Raw genomic sequence first — 18,801 nt, 5'->3', positions numbered from 1 at the left:
GTTTTCAAAGCCTTGTCGTGTAAAAACAAAACTTTTTTCTGAAACCAAAATGTAAAAAACATGCATTTTCACTTGAACGTTGAGTGTGGTTTCCTGGCATTTTTAATTCGGTATTGGTTTATTCTGAATTAAGTAATTCAGAATTCCATATATGATCTTGGTATTTACATGGAAAAATCAAACAATTAAATCCTCTCTCACTCCGGGGTCTGTGAAGCGTTCTGATTGGACGGGGCGGCCATGACATACTGACGTCTCCCGGAAGTAAACAGCATTTTTCCTCTTTGTTTCTCGATGAACTCTGACGCTACAGCTTTGAAAATGTCCGCGCTGTGAAGTTCCCTTCTGCTCGTTTCATTATATCCAATTCTTCTAAAGCTGCCATCAAATAAATCGCCTCCATACGAGTTGGAATGCGAGACGCGAGCCGCCATCTTGGAAAATTGCATCATCACGATGGAGCAGAAGACCAGAATGACGTCATCTAATTAGCATATAATTCTGCTTACAAAGGAGAATAAACCGTCAGATCTATTCAGATTTAAACTAAAAGGACATATATCATGCAAAATCCGCTTTTTTCAGGTTTTTAGCCTGCCCCAAAGTTGATTTCCCTTTAAAACCACCCCCAAAATGTTCTTTGCCTTCATCCACGCATGTCTGAGTAATCTTTTTCAGTCTGCTGCTCTCTACAGCAGCCCCTCCCTTCGGGTAGAAAACAGCTCAACTCTTCAAACCTAACTACGTCACAAAAGTTGAACTCCTCCCCACCACTCTTCTCCCACCCCACCACCGCGCAGACAACACGCGCACTCTCCTCTGACCAGCACGCAGCTGATTCGCATTTTCCACTGAGGAGACCGCCCCCCCCCCACCCCCCCCACCCCCACCCCACCCCACAGGTCCTCGGCAATCAGCGTTGCTGCTCTTTGTATCTCCGATTACGGCGATAACTTTAACCATCATCTGAAAGCAACAATCAAGCAAGAGCAAGAGTCTGAAGGGTCTGCGCTTGGTGAGTTTCTAACAGGAAAAGATGTTTTCGCGTGTCGAGAGGCTAACGCTAAAGAGCTAAAGCTAACCCTCGGAGACGCTAACGCAGCTCCGATTGGTTGAAGTACGCTGTCAGTCAAAGTCCACAGGCGGAGAGGCGGGATTTTCAGTGAAACTGAGCGTTTTCTCTTCTGGGTTTCAGAATTAACCTCCGAAAATCCTTTATTTAACACAAAATGACTTTTACTTAGCGCCAAAAAAAACTATTACCATGTTAATGCCAATAATAGGATTTGGACGAGCTAAAAAAGCATGATACAGGCCCTTTAATTCGGAGAAAAGTTTTCCAGGGGTTTACGTGGTCATTCTAAAGCAGAATTAGGGTTCATTCAGATTTATAGAAGAGAAATAAAAAGTCCCATCTAAACACACAGTTTTTCTTGTTGATGGGTGCGAATTTTGTCAAGTTCAGACTGTGAAATTCCCACAGTGATGGTTCGTTCTCCACAGAAGGGGTTGAGGACCACAGACTGGGAACTCCGACTAACACTTTTAAGTTAAGAATGAGAGTCAGTGAGCTCTTTATATCAGCTCTGTAAGTGGTTTAACCCGGGCAGAATATTATAAATCAGTAGAGATTAACCTTCATATCACGTTTGACTTTGATAAACACACTAATGATTCCAAATAATCTGAGCACATAGACATAGCTAGTGTCACGCCCTGTGCCCCTGTGGCCATATGAGGGCACCCAGGGCCCGTTTTTTCCTTTGTTTGCCCTGCCTCACCTGTTTCTGTCTGTGCCTCTTCACCTGTCTCGTTATCTCCCTAATGTGCCACACCTGTTGTCTCCTCTGTTTAAGCTCTGCTCCCCTCTCTCCTCTTGCTGGTTCCTTGTGGGTCTGTCCCTGTGTCCTGTCTGTCTTCCATCGTCTGCCAGCATCAGCTCAGCTCAACCCTGCTTGCTCCTGTGACTTGTAAAATAAAGAAGTTTCAAGTCAGCCTGTGCTGCCTGCGCATGGGTCCTTCCAACCTGCACCCGTGACAGTCAGATACCCATTAGAGACGAGTTTAGAGATTTGTACAACAAAAGCGACCAAGCTGGACTGTTATTATGATGGCTGTCAACTTTAAAACTACCAAGTCCAAGAGAATCTGGACTGGGGCCAGGACCAGGGGAATCTGGACTGGGGTTCCTGACCCTCTGGAGAAAAACGCTGCTCTTACTGTCTATCTGCTGAGCGGGAGCAGGAGAACTTTTTACTAAGACAAATTGTTGTTTCAGTGACTGAGCCCTGAATGAACACCCAAATGAACATCCTAAATGAACACCCAAAATGCAACAACATTCTGATCAATACCACGGTCAAAGTGATTCTAATGCGAGCAGCATCGCTGGGCTTCATGTGTCTGAGGCGGTCCTGAAACTCATCTCTCTGAGTCTCTCTTCTTCCATCTCCTCTTTCTTTATCTTCATTCTTCCAAACTGAAGCATAGAGGTCTTCTTCTCATTCTCACCACTTTGGACTGCTGCTCCAGCTCTGCTTCTTCGTGGATGAAAACCCATTTTGGATAGTGAAAAAACAGAGCTCTTTCAGAAGAAACAGACACAAAGAAAGACCAGGAAACTGTCTGCTGAGCAGACGGAGTGGCGAGGAAGTGCAGGCCAGGCGCTCACTGTGGCTGGTAGAGAATTCATTGTTATAGGTTCTTTTTATGAAGTGTGGCTCATTTCTCTCTGTTTGGTCTCAACATCTGACCTTCCTTGGCGTTAGAGAGCAGGTAATGAAGACTAAACAACAAGTGTCCTTGTCTTTTCTTTAATCTATAAAAGGTTTTTTCAGGGAGATTCACTCTACTCCTTGAGCCCTGATCAGGTTGTATTCTGTGACTTGTCTCATCTTGCAGATTCTTTAATAAATGTCTTTAACTTTCTAATTACTTTCAGCTTGATTCCTGTTCCTTTCTCCTTTGAGGTTTTGCCAGAAATTTCTTGGGAACTACACATTACTACGTACATAAGAAACACAGCAAGCTATGAACAGCCGAGGCGCTGGAGACTGCTGAGCAAAGACTCAAAGCTCGAGCTACCGCCTGAAGAGATGCTGAAGAGCAGTGGAAGTCAGGAGAAGCTCATGTCCACCTTCATATCTGCGTTCCAGACTCCAGCTGTAAGGTCCTCTCGGCTCATTAGTGACAGAAGGTTTTCGATCCCGTCCTCTAACCTGAGTTTGCAAAGGAACCTGGATGATGGGCGCTGTCCATGGTGCTGGGCGCTGTCCATGGTGCTGGGCGCTGTCCATGGTGCTGGGCGCTGTCCATGGTGCTGGGTGCTGTCCATGGTGCTGGGCGCTGTCCATGGTGCTGGACAGACAGTGAGGCTCTCAGTCGAGCCCTGGCTGCACTCCAGAGAGAGCTCCTCTCACGTCATAATAAAGACATTCATTAGCATTTTAAGTTACTTTAAAAACACACAAAAATTTGTTGTAACAGTTTCTGAACTTTATAATTGAAAAATTACACTTCTGGGGGACATTTATATCTCCGACTGAGACAATCTGAGAGGGAAATGACACCCTGTGTAACAATTGACCTTAATGCCTCCACGGCGGCGGCGACTGACAGCAAGCTCTGGTGAAATTACTGGTTGTGATCGTCACACGAGGCTTTTTGTCACTTTAAAAGGGTTGAAGCCTCAGATTTTACACACAAACACTTGAGATCGTTTAAAGAAAAAAAGCTAATTATAAGCAGCTGCTTATGGCTGATCTTTCCAAGTACGTGGAGGTTTTTATGTGCAGTTTGCTGCTGCAGGCTGCTCGGCTGAACTCACACACACACATCCACACACTCAACAATCCTCTCTGTTCCAACTCAGGAATGGTCAACCAGTTAGTCAATGGACAGATCATTACTGAAATATGCTTATACCCCTGATACGCTCAATGTTTTTTTTTTTTTTTTACTAGTTTTTCCCCAGATCTGAAAGGTTTCTGAGTTTTTTTATCTCCAGCATTAAAGTGACTAAACAGAAGATGTGGGATATGCAAAGAAAACCAAGTGAAGCACTTGTTTGCAGCAGGCGGCTGTGGCCTCGTTCCACCCTGCCATCAATATGTATAGTGAATGAGCAGAATGCTGGATCGATTTTCTCCTCTGAGTCGGGTTTGGAGGTAATAACAGCCGAGTGTCTCCGAACGGGAGCTGAGTGCAGAGACCCGACTCGAAGCACCGGGCTGGAGGCTGGGAGGAGGCGGCCATTAGCTTGTGTTGGCAGAGCTCCAGCGGAAGATAAACACAGTAAACACCACTCGCTCTGACAGCAGAAGAAGTGTAATGCCTGCCCTGCACCAGAACCCGGGTTTGAACCCCTCTCACTGACTGTACTGTAAGATGGACGGAGCATCCTCAGACGTTAAAGCCCGGCTGGAGGCTGCCATGTTGGATTTTTGGAGCTAGAGATAAAAAAAGGGGGGGTTTAACGGCGTCATAACAGGGGTCACAGCGCCACATTCGGCTGGCGGAGGAGAGGCGGAGGGCAGAACCCGACCAGAACCACCGAAGCAAAACATGTTTTTTAGCTTAAAGTTAGTTAAACTTCATATTCAGGCAACAACACCTGGAAGAAAGGACCAAGCTCATATTTAAAACTGAGAAAAACTGAACAGCAGCTTCCTTTGAGGGTCTGATATTTTCTTTCTCGTAACTCAGACCGGAGATGGAAGGAGTGTTTCGTCTCTTTGTTACGGGGACGAGGATGAACAGTCTGGTTCATCTCTGGCTCCATTAAGACCGAGAGTCTGGTGCCTGAGTTTCACATGAGGGACGGTGGAATCCATTCTTTCCTCGCCGCTGATCTGGATGCGCTGCTCCGTGCGCCGGGGTCGACCGTGAGACTGAAATGAAGCACATGTGAGCCAGGAAGGGAGGAAACCGCCTGGCGTGTTGCCGCCGCATTGTGAATAGATGTGCCTGGACCTCAGACAAAGCCTCTAACAATGCAATCAAAACACATCGCAGGCTTCAAAGCCAGCTGGTATAAAACGCCTCATTGCCTCGGCGTTGCCTGTGAGCGCCGTCTAAACACGAGCCGCTCGCTCTCCCTGCTCTCCCTCCGCCCTCCGTCTCCTGCATCTCCTCCACATCTTATTCACAGTTTGCATTCAGTAAAATAAATAGAATATGTGGCTCCCGGTTCGGAGTGGCGGGGCCGGGCGGGCTGCGACGGCACCGCCGCCGCCGTGATTTGTCGCTCTTCCACAGCAGCCCGGGCAGCTACTTGGCTGAAATTATGGGGCTATTGATTGCGAAAAAGAGAGCATTTTTACTGAGAGCAGCAGAGCAGGACCGGCGGCGGGCCGGGGGAGCAGAGGACTCCCACTTTATTAGCCTGTAGTGTGCCGAGCGGCGCCTCCTCCCACTTCCTCCCCTCATTTGAAACCGACCTGAAGTCTCACAGCAGCGTATTTCAGTCTTCATTTGCTAAAACATCTCATTCTTCCCTACCTTGAAAAGCCATTATGATTCACGGTGGCCGGGGGGGCGTCGGCTCTCTCATTTCTGGCCTTGTGTTTCTCTTCTCTCGCTCTAAAGCTGTGATTTGTGCATTAAGGCTGCCTATTAAATTCACCCTCTCTTCCACTCGCCTGCCTCTCCTTTGTCAAAGAAAACAATTTTGCGCCTGGAGGTGGGCTAAATCGCTGAAACACACACCGATGAACCCGAGCCAAGTCACAGAGGTTATTGCTCCCATATTTTGTGTGCGAGTGGGAGTGTGTGGTGTGCGTGTGGTGTGTGTGGTGCGTGTGTGTGTAAGTGTGTGTGCGCTCAGGGCGGCGGGGAGGCAGCCAGACGGACAGACGTGCTCCGTCAGTGTCACACGCTCAAAACCAATTGTCCGCATCCTCCCAGATATTGCATAACAGGCAGCGAGCAGCCGCAGTAATTAGCCCATTAACCCTAATGTGTCTAAATCATCTGGACGGGGAAACGGCTCAGCGTGAGGCGCAGGGCGGCCCGCCACGCCGCCAGGCCCGCCTCAACCTGAACACCAGCATGGCAGCAGACACGGAGCGCCGTCTGCTCCCCGTCAGCTCCTGCGGAGATTATTCCTCCCAATCTGGGAAACTCACTTAGGGCTCGAATCATGTTCAGGCCGCCTGGACTTATTTAGATTATATGGCTGTAAATCCATTAAGAAAAAAAAAAAAAAAAAAAGAGCATGCAGTGAGTGCTGCTGCCCTGTTCTGCCCAGAATACCTTTCAGCACATGGCACTTCATTTTACTGTTGTTCTGACTGGGAATGTCGCAGATCTCTGAACGACCAGGCTGGGTCGCTGCAGTGATCGTTATCTGTCCAAATAAAACTCCACTCTGGTGTCTGAATATATTAAACAGTCTAAGTCAACACATTTCATTTGAGAGGCCACATTCAGCTGGAGCAGTAAAACAGTGCCAGAATAACCTTCAAATTTAAACTTTAATGTTTTTCTTTGTTGTGGCTCAGAGTGTTCGTGATGAAAATGTCGCTATTTTAACAAAACAAAACAATGACTATGGAAAATGACGACAATTTCAATATAAAACCAATTTTCATGAAACCTTCTGGAGTGAAATATCCAGAAAGCCTCTCCTGTTGCTGTTGCATTATGGGTGTTTCCTTAACGCCCCCTGACAGCACGGCCTTGAGGCTGGTCTGATAGAAACCTCAGGGGTTTCTGGCTGTCATGTCCCTGTCCTCTCACTGCAGTGGTTGGAAAGTCCGCTGATAGTTCACTGCAAAGACAGTATGTGATCTGGGAAGCAGAGAACAACTTGAGAGCAATAACAACTTAGTGGAAAGTGTTTAAAGACTTGTACTGAATGAAAAATGAGGACAATAAACCGAAACAACCTAACGTGGAATGAAAACAGTGGCGTCGACATGTCATTATTACATTAATCAAAGCCTCATCTCCAGCCGCTATCAGGTGAAAAGCAGTCACTACAGGGGGGTCCGGAGTTGTCCTGAAAGATCCAGATCTTTGACCAGCGGAGCTTTCACACGCATGAATGAAGAGGATTTCCCAGAAAGTCCTGATTTGGACTAAAATCTGGATTTTACAGGGCTGATGTGAAAGGGCTCTTCACAACATGTCAGAGGTGTGGTTCAGAGACCGACACGCTTCTGACGGGGTTCATCCACCTTCATGACATTTCCAACGAAGAGGTAAAACATTTGGAACATTTCAGAGAAATGCTTTAAAAGAAGGAGGCAAAAGTGCTTTGTGATTTCTTTATGTTTTAGAAACTAACAATAGCGTGAGAAAGACTGGCGGGAAATGACAACATTTTAGTTTCCACTGGCTGGAGTTTCCCACAGAGAGATCAGAAGAGCTTTATCTACAACAAAAAATCTCACGCTGTAAAAACCATGAGAGACACGTTGGTAGAGAGAGGAACCAATTATATCAGCTGATCCGTGACTTAGAACAGGGTTTGAATATTTCCCCACAATGCTGCATGTCTGGATCCTCCTCTTCTATTCCCTCCTGCTGTACTCAGAGGAGGAGACTTTCTGCAGAACCAGACTCAGAGGTGGAGTTCGGGACAGCAGTAGAGTAAAGACAGAGTTGTGGATGGCTGGGAAACCTCTGCTCTGCTTTAAACCGGTTTTCCAGGTTAACCGAGAAAAGAGAAATGGAGCCATTTGAGTGCAGACAGACGGCGGACTAACAAGCCTCAGTTTGATGCCAATGCAGCTCAACATCTGATGGAGTTATCTAATCCGGTGAATCCTGTTAGTTGAGTTGATATAATCAACTTTGAATTGCGTATTGATCGGCCCATCAGCAGCCACGTAGGTGCATCTGCAGCAGAAAAGAGACGGCACCGAAACTTATTTTCCTTTAAGTATTATTGCTCTATAATCCCCCTCCGCCCTTCTAATATTACACACATTTGGCCCCTCTGGTAATGCATCCATTTCCTCCGCTCCATCGCCCGCCTCTGGTTCAGGGTGTGTCCATCCATCTCGGCGTCTGGCCCGGCGCTCGGCGAGGCGGCCAGGGGTTTCCCATTGCACTCTGCTGCGGCAGAGCTGCCCAGGCAGCACTCTCCCTCATTACCCCCCTCCACCCCCCTGCACCCCCCCGCCATGCTGCTTCTTCCTGAAAATGCACTTTTAAAGCACCTTAATTGCATTGGGGAGATAACCCCGTGGGCGCGAGACAGGAAACCCTGGCCATATAGAGCTCTAAGGAGGTGGATGGGTGGAGCGTGTCTGTGTGTGCGTTTGTGTGTGTGAGTGCTTGTGTGTGTGTGTGTTGGGATTGGAGGGTGGAGGCCTGATGGTCTTTGTGTCAAATCAATGGCCCATCCAGAGGCTAATGCAGCTCTGGGCAACTCCTCAGGAAGCATTAAGACTATTAGTACAGGCCTGGCCACACTCACACACACACACACACACACACACACACACACACACACACACACACACACACACACACACACACACACACACACTGCATTCCTTAGCCCAACCTGAACTCCAGGTTCTTAACTCTGATCCTGGTTTTAACCCAATAATCATATTTCTACTGTTTATCAGCTCAGAAATAAGAAATTAAAAAACAGTCCTGATACTTATCAGACAGTTCTGGGTTTGTTTGTTTATTTACCCCAACTGATCAGACCTTATCTTCGCAATAAAATAATAAACCAAGGCCCCGCTCTGGTTGTTCTTATCTTATTCGGTCATTGACATGCAGCATTTTCCAACTTCCTTTAATTTTAACTCTGATAATTGTATTAATGAAATGTGACAGATTACCTAGTCTGGACACTCACATAAGTAGCAGTAAATCCTGAGGCACTGGCTCTGAAACAGTGAAGCTTCATTGATGTTCATCCTCTTAATGTGTCCTACCCGATACACACACCACATTAGTTCCTGTACACTCGCCCTCAGTACAGTATATTATATTCACCGTCACACAGAGATGCTCCCAGCCCGGTATCAGGATACTGCGAGGTGCAGGCGTCCTCGTAGGATCTTGATCCACCACGGTGAGCATTACAGGACGCGTCCGTGGTTTGGAGAGTCTAAAACACACCAAAAACTATGATGTGACAAAATATCAAGAAGAGGGGAAAGATAGTTCGAGCAGTGTGTTCACGCCGAACACACAGTCCTGCTCAATCGATATTTGAATGTGTCGGATTCAGTCCTCATGTCTCATCAATACAGAGCTGTTTTGTTCCTGTGGTGTTTGCGTGAGCGAGTGTGTAGAAGTGTGTAATACTGCGGAGAAGTGTGTGGTGTGTGTTTTGCGTGTGGTGTGTTGGGCTGAACGTGTCGCTGACATGCAGACACAGCGAGGAGGTGAAAGTTCAGCACAGCAGAGGAGACCCACAAGAGCAGGGTCAACAGGAACAGCAGGGAGGGCGTGCGTGTGTGTGTGTGTGTGTGTGTATTCCTACAGTGTGAACACGTGTGCTTCCTCATGTGGAGCTTCAGTTTTATCAGGGTGTCAAACATCAGGCTCGTGGCTCCAAACCTCCGAACCACCAGGATCACTGATGCTGCCATGAAGGCTAGCTAGGCTCAGCTAAGCTAGCTCCCCGGCTATCTGACTATCATCAACGCCTTGCGAGAGTCGGAGCATTTTCAGCTCCGAGCACCAGCGTAACATGAACACAAACTCAAAATGCAACAAAAGATTTATTCAGTCAGCTGTCACGTCTGACAGGGAAACACACAGCTCCACCCAGGAGCCACCGAACAGGTCCAGTTTGCACATGATCTCATGCTGTGCATGGCTGGTGTCAGACTGCTGAGTGTGAAGCATCATCATCTCCATCATCATCATCATCATCATCATCATCATCATCATCATCATCATGTATTCTTTGTTTGCTTGGACTGGAAATGCACAAAATCCAGTCAGCATCTCCCCAGATACCAGCCTCCTGTCTGCACTGAATCATCTGCATTGTGCCGTGTGTGTGTGTGTGTGTGTGTGTGTGTGTGTGTGTGTGTGTGTGTGTGTGTGTGTGTGTGGGCGGATGAGTATTTTTCTCGCGCTCTCCGTGCCGGTGTGGATTGTCGCCCCTCGTCTGAATCACAGCTCAATACCTGCAGTGTCGGGGGGTTGCGACACAGAAAACCACACAGCCATTAAATATGGACACTGACTCACAAGCACAGCAAATTAATAAAGTCTGGAGTGCACACACACACACACACACACACACACACACACACACACACGCACGCCGAACAGGGCGAGGCTTCCAGCTCCAGGCTGCTGTTTCACACGTCTTCCAGTGGCTTCATGTTCAGAAGCTGCCGGCGGTCGAGCCGCCGCTCGGCTCACAGGGGACGGCTGGTGGCTCAGGCTCGCCGTTCCTCAAAAATCCCCCGCCGCACACACTCACACCTGTTTCCTGAGCCTCCTGGAGATGCTTTATACTCACACACACATTTCTCAGACACAAAGCTGCCGCCGCTGCTCGCGGTGGAGCGACGGGCCGCGCTCACGCCACGGCGTCTCGAGTGGAACCGCTTCAGGTCAGAGGCGTTGAAAACGGTGTCCGTTTGAGCAGAAACACTCCAGATAACATGCCACGACTGGCCTCTATTGGTTGATGTAATGAAATCACAGTCTATTCTGTTCTATTCTATAAAACCATAAGTTTAATATTTTTAAATGCTATTTATAGACTTTCTACAACTTAATCTGACATAATGCTTTTATTCAGATTTTAACATTTCAACATATTCACTTGGATTTCATGTCAGTTTCATTCGATTTGATGGCTTCATGGGTCCCTGATGGACATGTCCAGGTCCACCAAGTTCTCTTCTCTTTGTACAAAAACATGTGACTTATAGCTACACTCCTCAGAAAAAGGACGGGATATTTAGCTTTGGTTTGAAAAGGTGGAAAAATATGGAAAAACATGGAAGTAGAATATTGAAATATAAGAGCCGTGATTTCCTCTTCTCAAATCACTAACTGGAGCAAAATTCAATAAAAAAGTTAATCTAATGAACATCTCTAAACGGATCATGATTTGTTTCTCTGTCTTAAGCGGTAATTCGGAGTCATTTCATTCTTCCGAACGTCCACTAAACCATCAGCTCCTCAGCTTCATGCCCTTAAAGACCTGCAGGATTCTGATGTTTTTCTTCAGAATGGAGCGACGTGGTATAAAAAGTCTAACCTGTGATCCTAAAAATAAGGCGATGAATATAAATGAAGTCGTCTCAGCTGCAGAAACTTCTCCCTCCACGGTGCGTTTTGCTGGGAGTGTCGGACCAAAACGTCTAGAATAGCAGTACTTGTGGTTGTTGTTGGTTTCGGCGCAGCCTCCAGGCTCGTCTCTCCGTGACGCTGACAGTGATCCCAGGCGGAGATTAAAGCTTCCGGGACGGAGCGTCCGTACAGGCGGCTTCCTCCCAGCTGATTACCCCGACAGGCTGAGGAGCCCGGACCCGCATGCCTTCATCTCCAGCCTCTAATGACTGACGCTCTGTCAGACGGCGGTACAGACGCCAGGAGCAGCAGTGGCCTCTGGGGTTCAGGGCGGCGTGAGCAGCAGCTGCAGGAGGCTCCAGGAGGAGCGACCCCGCCGACCTCTGACCTCTCATCTGCTCCTTGTTTTGGTGTTTCTTCTGCTTCTCCCATCTTTTGTGTAAAAACAGCCCCGACCAGTGGAGCTCTGCGCTCACTCTCTACGCTTCTCTCTGTCCACATTTGTTGATCCAGCATTATTCATAAGTGGGTTAAATCTTGCCTGGTTTCCTCCAACACGACTCCCGGCGCTCGCACCACAGAATTCAGTCTTCATCTCAGCAGCCCAGAGAACACCGTTCCTCCTGGTGAGAGTGACCTTCATTTTGTCAAACTCCAGATGGGTCACGGCGAGTCTGAGATTCAGGAGAGGCTTCGTCCAGCCGCACAGCCTGATTGGTGGATTGTTGCAGAGAAGGTTCTCCTGTCTCCAGGTGGACTGTGGCTCTCGGACAGAGTGTCCATCGGGTCACCTTCCTAACTGAGGCCCTTCTTGTCTGATCGCTCAGCTCCAGGAAGAGTCCCGGTGGTTGAGCTTCTTCTGTTTATGGACGATGGAGGTCACGGCGTTCTCTGTCATCCTGTTCCCAGAGGCCACTGGCAGCAGACCGCTGGTCCTGTGGAAGTCAGGGTCCAGCTTCACAGACTGTAAACTCAACGTTTAATCAAGTATGACTCACAATCTTAATGAATTCACTGTTTGTACGTCTCTGTGAGGGAAATATACACTTAGAAATCAACATAATGTCTCTTAAAAACCAAAGATGTAAAGTCAGACCGTCTTTAGAGGTTTCTCATCGTGATTTATTATTATGCCTATAATCTCTGTCTGATGGTACAAAAACAACTTAAAAAAACCTCCTGAGTGAAAGAAAGATGGACATAATATTTCTGTTTGGAAATTAGAATCCTGTCTCAAGTGAAAACACAGTTTTTCCTTCTTGGATCACGATGTCTGTTCACTCGGACACGCCGGAAATGCTGAAAACGATGGAATGACCGAGCTGTGCCGCTGTCGCCCTTCTACTGAGCACGTGCAGAACAGCTGTTTCCTCCAGCGGCGGTGAGCATGTGCAGCGGCAGCGCTTCAGTAAAGTTGCACGGAGTCACAGAAAATGCAACTTTCTGAAAACACAATGAAAGTTTAGTGTTTTGGCTTGAAGGAGGAAACGGAGCCTCGGAGCTCGGCTTGTTTCTTATTCAGCCTGTTAAGTCAATCAGAGAAGACTCTTATTTACAACCTCAAGAGCTCCTTTGAGGAAGAAAAACAGGGACTGGAGGACAGGACGGAGGTGAGATGATCAACAGATTATAACAGTAAATCATAGATAAAGCACAGATCACTGAGAAGAGAACTCAGTCTGACTGGATGAAACCATTTCACCACCAGTTGCTCCAACCGACAGAAAAACATGACATTTTGATGCAGATCTGATGAATCTGTTGCTGTTGTCTCCACGGCAGCGGCCTGGTGTGTGCCGTCCGGGCTGAGCAGAGTTTACCTGCCGCCAGCAGGCGGAGCGCTGAGCGGGGCGGGCGGCGGCGCTCTGCAGACCGGCGTTACGGCGGATGTCATCAGACTCAAATCAGGCAGATCTGGGGAAGGTTCATCCCCACATCAAAGATCACGTCCGCCCCCGGCAACAAAAGGCTTTCTGCTGCGCAGATTTGCTCAATTTGTCTAATTCTTTGATTTTCACGGCCACAGTTTATGACCCCTAACGCCACGTCCGACCCTTCAAAGAGGCCCGCTTTACCAAACTACTGCTGCGAGCGGGACGTGAAACACTGAAGCAACAGCTGAGTCCTGCAGTCTGGGAGCTGAAGGGGCCGGTCAAGGAACAAAGCAGGGCGGCTTCATGAGATGACTGAGTTCTGACAGGACGGCAGCAGCAGCAGGCCTCTTCAGTCCTGCAGCTCAGACCAGGTCCTCCTGGACCAGGCTCGGTCTGGGACGACTGTTTAAAATGAGGGTGATTCAAAGCTTTTCGGGTTCATGTTCACTGCAGAGGGATTCCAGCGTTTTCAAGAGAAAACAGGACACCTTCGGTTTGTTTTTAGTGTCCATTTACACCGTGAGTTCAGGCTATGACAGTTTTTTGATGGAAACAGTAATATTTCTACAGTCCGAATCATCTTTGAGAGAACATTTCATCCTGTGCTTGAAGTCAAAGACATGAACTGTATGTTGGACAGCCCTGATTTAATCTATCAGTAATATCTATGGAAAGAGAAAAACCCTGCAGTATCAGGGAGAACATGGAAACTCCACACGGGAATCAAACCTGGCTCCTCTGGCTGTGAGGCAGCAGAGCTCTCCACTCTGTCATAGTCACATTATGGACATTGTCAAATGCATTTAGGTGTGTGTGTGTGTGTGTGTGTGTGTGTGTGTGTGTGTGTGTGTGTGTGTGTGTGTGTGTGTGTGTGTGTGTGTGTGTGTGTGTGTGGTGGTTTAATCTGTAAACACAACAGTACACGGTCTGGATGTGTTTTAGATTCTCTCGTTTCCATGACAACATTTTCCAGTGGGGAAAAAAAAGTATAAAACAACAGCAGAGCCTCGTATCCCGACATGCTAACTACATTCAGTCTTTCTACTGTTTTTAATGGAAACGTTCATCATTTTGAAAAGGTAAAACTTCCTGAAACTCTTTCTGGGGTGTTGAAGGACCTGAAGATGCTCGACTGATCAGCTTCATCCTGCTGGACACTTTCTGTTGGTCTGAGTTCATTCTGTATTTCTAGCTTTGCACTTTCAATGTGTTGCATGAAATACCAGCAGCTGAGAAACTGTTCTGTTTAACCTCACTAATGCAAACACTCGTATCCTCGGATCATTCTGTCATTTTGTGTTTTTTAAGAGTGACTTTCAACAGCAGTAACGTTTGTTTCCTAGAGCTTGAAGCTGAAACCAAACCAAACAGAAACTGGTTTTGCTAACACAGTTAGCTCCTAAATGAGTTTTGAGGATTCATTAAATATTCCTGCTCTGTGATCACAAGCCTGGAAAACAGAGGAAACACTTGAACCAAGGAGGAGGAGGACGGCTGATCCCACCGACCTGTCTGGATACGTCTGGACTGACGAACGCAGAGAAACAGACTCGTGTGTCTTTAGTGTCGTGTTGCGTCATTTACTGCGGTGAAAGGAAAACATCGCTAAAACACATCCAGTGGAAAAACAGGAAGTGACTAGAATGGAGGTGACCGACGCGGCGTGGTGCAACGCATCCAGCATGGGCTCATGTGGGCTTTAAAAGAATACTCCGAAGATTTTGGACCCACGCCCTATCCCGATCATTTACAGAGTGAGATAAGCTCATAAATACCTTTTCGTGTCCGTTAGTCCAGTGCCTGGATAACAGCTGCTAGCATCGTAGTTAGCTTAGCCCAACTACGTCAGGTGAAGAGGAGACAGAGCCAGACTGAGAAAGTGGACAAAATACTCCTTCCAGTGGTCCAGGGAATGGCGAAGTAAATCCGAATGGTTATAAAACTTTTTAAAAGACGTGTTTTTTCTTCAATCCATTAAAATAATGTTTTGATCCACACAGACCTGTGTATGCGCAGTGCTCCGTGGAAGGATATACCGGAGCACAGCAGTAGAAGCATAGACTCAGCCGCTGTGCGCCTGGTATATCCTTCCGCAGCGCACTATGCTTGTTCAGTTTTGTGTGTATCAAAACGCTATTTTAAGGGATTGAAAAGAAAACACGTCTTTTAAAAAGTTTTATAACCATTCGGATTTACTTCGCCATTCCCTGGACCACTGGAAGGAGTATTTTGTCCACTTTCTCAGTCTGCCTCTGTTTCCTCTTCACCTGCCATAGTTGAGCTAAGCTAACTACGATGCTAACAGCTGTTAGCCAGGCACTGGACGAACGGACACAAAAAGGTATTTATGGGCTTAGCTCACTTTGTAAACGATAGAGATAGGGCGTGGGTTCAAAATCTTCGAAGTATTCTTTTAAGGTTTATATTAATGATATCGGACTTTGACTTTTGGGGATTATTGGTTCTCCAGACAGGAGGAGCTCATCCACAGTTTAGACCAAAGGCTTCACCTGCAGTGTGTCCTGAGGCGCCTTCAGCTCCACGCTGATCATCCAGGGTGCGGTGGCGAGCGGCGGAGGGTCAGCATGGTGAAACGGTCTGAGTCCATCCAGGAAAGCAGGATCCACTGGATCAGGCGGCTCGTGTCTGGGACGACGTGAACGATGCTGTCGCCATGGAGACGTGTCAGAGAGCACAGCCTCACCTGCACCGGGCGGGATAACAGCCCCCCCCCCCATTCCCCCCGGTCGTCACACGACAGCCGCCGATCACAGTTATGGGTATTTTTACACACTTCTCTGTTTTCTCTCCTCTTCACAGAACCCGACACAGCTGGCTTCACATTGATTTTGTGAGATCTCTCTCTCTCACACTCTCTCTCTCTCGCTCTCTCTCCTCCACACTCACATTTCCCCCTCTGCCTGTCCCCCCCCCCCTCCCCCTTCATCCACCATCCTCATCCTCTGCTATTCATTCTCGCCGTGCTGCCGGCACTTTGCAGTCTTTCCAGCTCTCCTCTCTTCCTTCCATTCATCTCCTGCTCCCTCCTTCCTCCGCTTTCATATTTATTCCCCGTGCCCTGTCACAGCGGCGAGGCCTGCCACGAGCAGTCTGTGGGTACCTGAGCCTGTGTGTGTGTGTGTGTGTGTGTGTGTGTGTGTCTCTGTGTGTGTGTGTGTACAATAGGACCAGCAGTCCTTGTGAGGTGGGTGGCACAAACAACATCCGCAGGGCAGCAAACAGAATTTTATTCCACTGGTGCAAAAACACATTGAGAGAAGAAAGAAGGAAGCGAGAAGGTAGAGAGACAGAGAGAGAGAGAGAGAGAGAGAGAGAGAGAGAGAGAGAGAGAGAGAGAGAGAGAGAGAGAGAGAGAGAGAGACCTTTGGATGGTGTTGAAAAATGCATTTTCTCTTCCAGATGCTTTTCACTGGGCTCTTAATTCCTCCTTTGGCTGGAGACGCTGGGTTTTTGTCGACATCTGTGCCGCTGTCCGTCCTGAGGATCCGGCCAGCAGAGGCCTCCGGACTGTTCCTCCTCTTGTCATGCTGCATCGGGCGGTCGGCGGGCGGGAGGAGACCACGGCCGTGCCGACCATCACCGCACCGTGGAGGCGAAGAGGAAATCCATCCCAGAACATAAAGAGAGCGGCTCGTTCTGCTGAGCAGGAGGGCGTCGGCGGTGGCGTTCGTCCAGTTCTGTAGACCATAAGGACTGAAGGTGATGACTGTTAATGCAGCATTGTGAGCACATTTAAACCTTATTTAAACCTGCTGAGGTTCTCATTAGTGGGATGAAGTCAGTTTAGACATAGATTAGACATAAAATAATTTCATGCCTGTAATTATCACTGGTAATGAACATTAATTGGGAATGAGTGAATCATAGGATCAATAAAAGGCTCAAACCTCTTTCATCAGCAATAACCATCAACACGCTGCACAGCATTTAACAGGGACTGCAGCCGCTGTGGCTAAACTGCAGCAGATTATCCTCAGACACAGCAGAACCAGAGCTGGACTCAGAACAGAGCCCACTAGTGGCCTGGCATGCTAACTGCATCTTTTTCAGCATTTCTGCGGTTTCCATGGAAACTGACGTCATTTTCAAAATGTTGTGGTGTAAACAAGAAACTTTCCTGAAACACAAATCCAAAACGTTGGCTTTTTACTTGAAACTTTATCGTGTAAACAGTAACACTCAATACTTCAATACTACTAACGCAATGATTCACACTTTTTTCAGTCTTGACCAGTCATCCAGCTTCCAAACAAAAATATTGCAGCACATACGAAGCTCAGAGTTCGCACCTGTCTGCTTGTTTTAACGAGGAAAACAGCTAAAAGCTGCCATTACTCACTCAGAATAATATATCTGGACAAGTAGTTTCTAAATCTCAGTTAAAGCTGGAAAAAAATTAACGTGAAGCATGATTCATGAAAGATTCATAGAGGCGGCCATTTTGAATGGTACTATGAATCCACCATGATTCTCAGCTCACCTCTATTATTATTATGGGGTTTTTGCGAGAATATTAATAACTGTGTTTAATTTATTTTTAAAAATGTGTAAAATAACTTTCTCTTTTTTAGTGTCTTGATTTGAAACAACATAAAACGTTGAGCCAAAATGAAAACGCAAAAGAACTACTAGCCAGCGGTTACATTATGATGAGCTTCGGACTCTCTCCTGATTAGTTATCCAATGACTGATTTGGACACGTTGCCGTTTTGAGCGCTGACATGTGATTTGGACCACTAGAGGTCGCTGTACGACAAGAGAACACCGGTGCAGTGCCACAGGAAAACCTCATCACAGCTGGATTTCACTGACATAGCAGGAAGAATGTGGGTTATTTTTCTGTCTTGCTTGATAGTCCAGAAAATACAGTGATTTCATATCCAGTCTCAAACTGTCCTCCGTTTTTGGAGAGTTCTCTACATCCGAGGCAAACAACCGCAGTGCCTCACAATGAGGAGAGCAGTTTTCCAAATAGATTCTCACTGGCTGCAGAAGTCGCTCTAAGGTATTTGGCTCCCCATCAAGAACTTTCTGCTGGGCCCTCATCAATAATTACAGGCTCACTTGTGTTCCCCAAACTCCGTAATGATTTTATTTGTCACCCTTCCATCCTCACCTCCACGCCTCGGGCGCTCGGCTCTTCACTGTATTAGAGGAATCCTCTGGGCTTTGCGGCTCCGCGTGGTTTTAAGGCCTCAGTCTCTCTGTCTTTGTTCTCAATCAGCACATATCAAGACACCTCTGAGGAAAAACCCGGCCAGGATTTAGACCACTGCCTCGGTGCTCTGTGTGTACATGCACTGAATATCCACCCGGCGCTCAAGCAGACTTCCACTCAGCCTCTTCTGTCAGTACAGAAGTCCAGATTTTAGTGGAAGAACGTCAGATACTGAGACCAATATGAGCATGTCAGGAGATTATGAGAAAATCTCCCCTCAGCATTGAAAGGGTTTAACAGAGAACGTTAAAGTTATAGTGACGTTTAAAAAAGTTGTGGGGGGCCAGTAGAGGAATCGCCTTCCAGTCACAGCAGCATGTTTATGAAAGGCTGACCTCAGACCAGATGACGGACCACAAACAGTGACAACATGAGACATTATTGTTATAAATGAACCTTTTTGCTTGTTTGCAACATCTGGAACAAAGACTCGACCGTGATAACAATCCAGCTTGG

General features: G+C 47.3%; 1 protein-coding gene across 1 annotated transcript in view; it reads right to left on the bottom strand.

The window, feature by feature from the left end:
• The window catches only part of LOC115396421 (zinc finger protein 271-like), a 374,023-nt gene that overhangs the window by 173,202 nt on the left and 182,020 nt on the right, over positions 1-18,801 (bottom strand). The window lies entirely within an intron of this gene.

This window comes from Salarias fasciatus, chromosome 11 (assembly GCF_902148845.1).
Source record: "Salarias fasciatus chromosome 11, fSalaFa1.1, whole genome shotgun sequence".
NCBI lineage: Eukaryota > Metazoa > Chordata > Actinopteri > Blenniiformes > Blenniidae > Salarias > Salarias fasciatus.
This window is presented reverse-complemented; position numbering and strand designations above follow the sequence as displayed.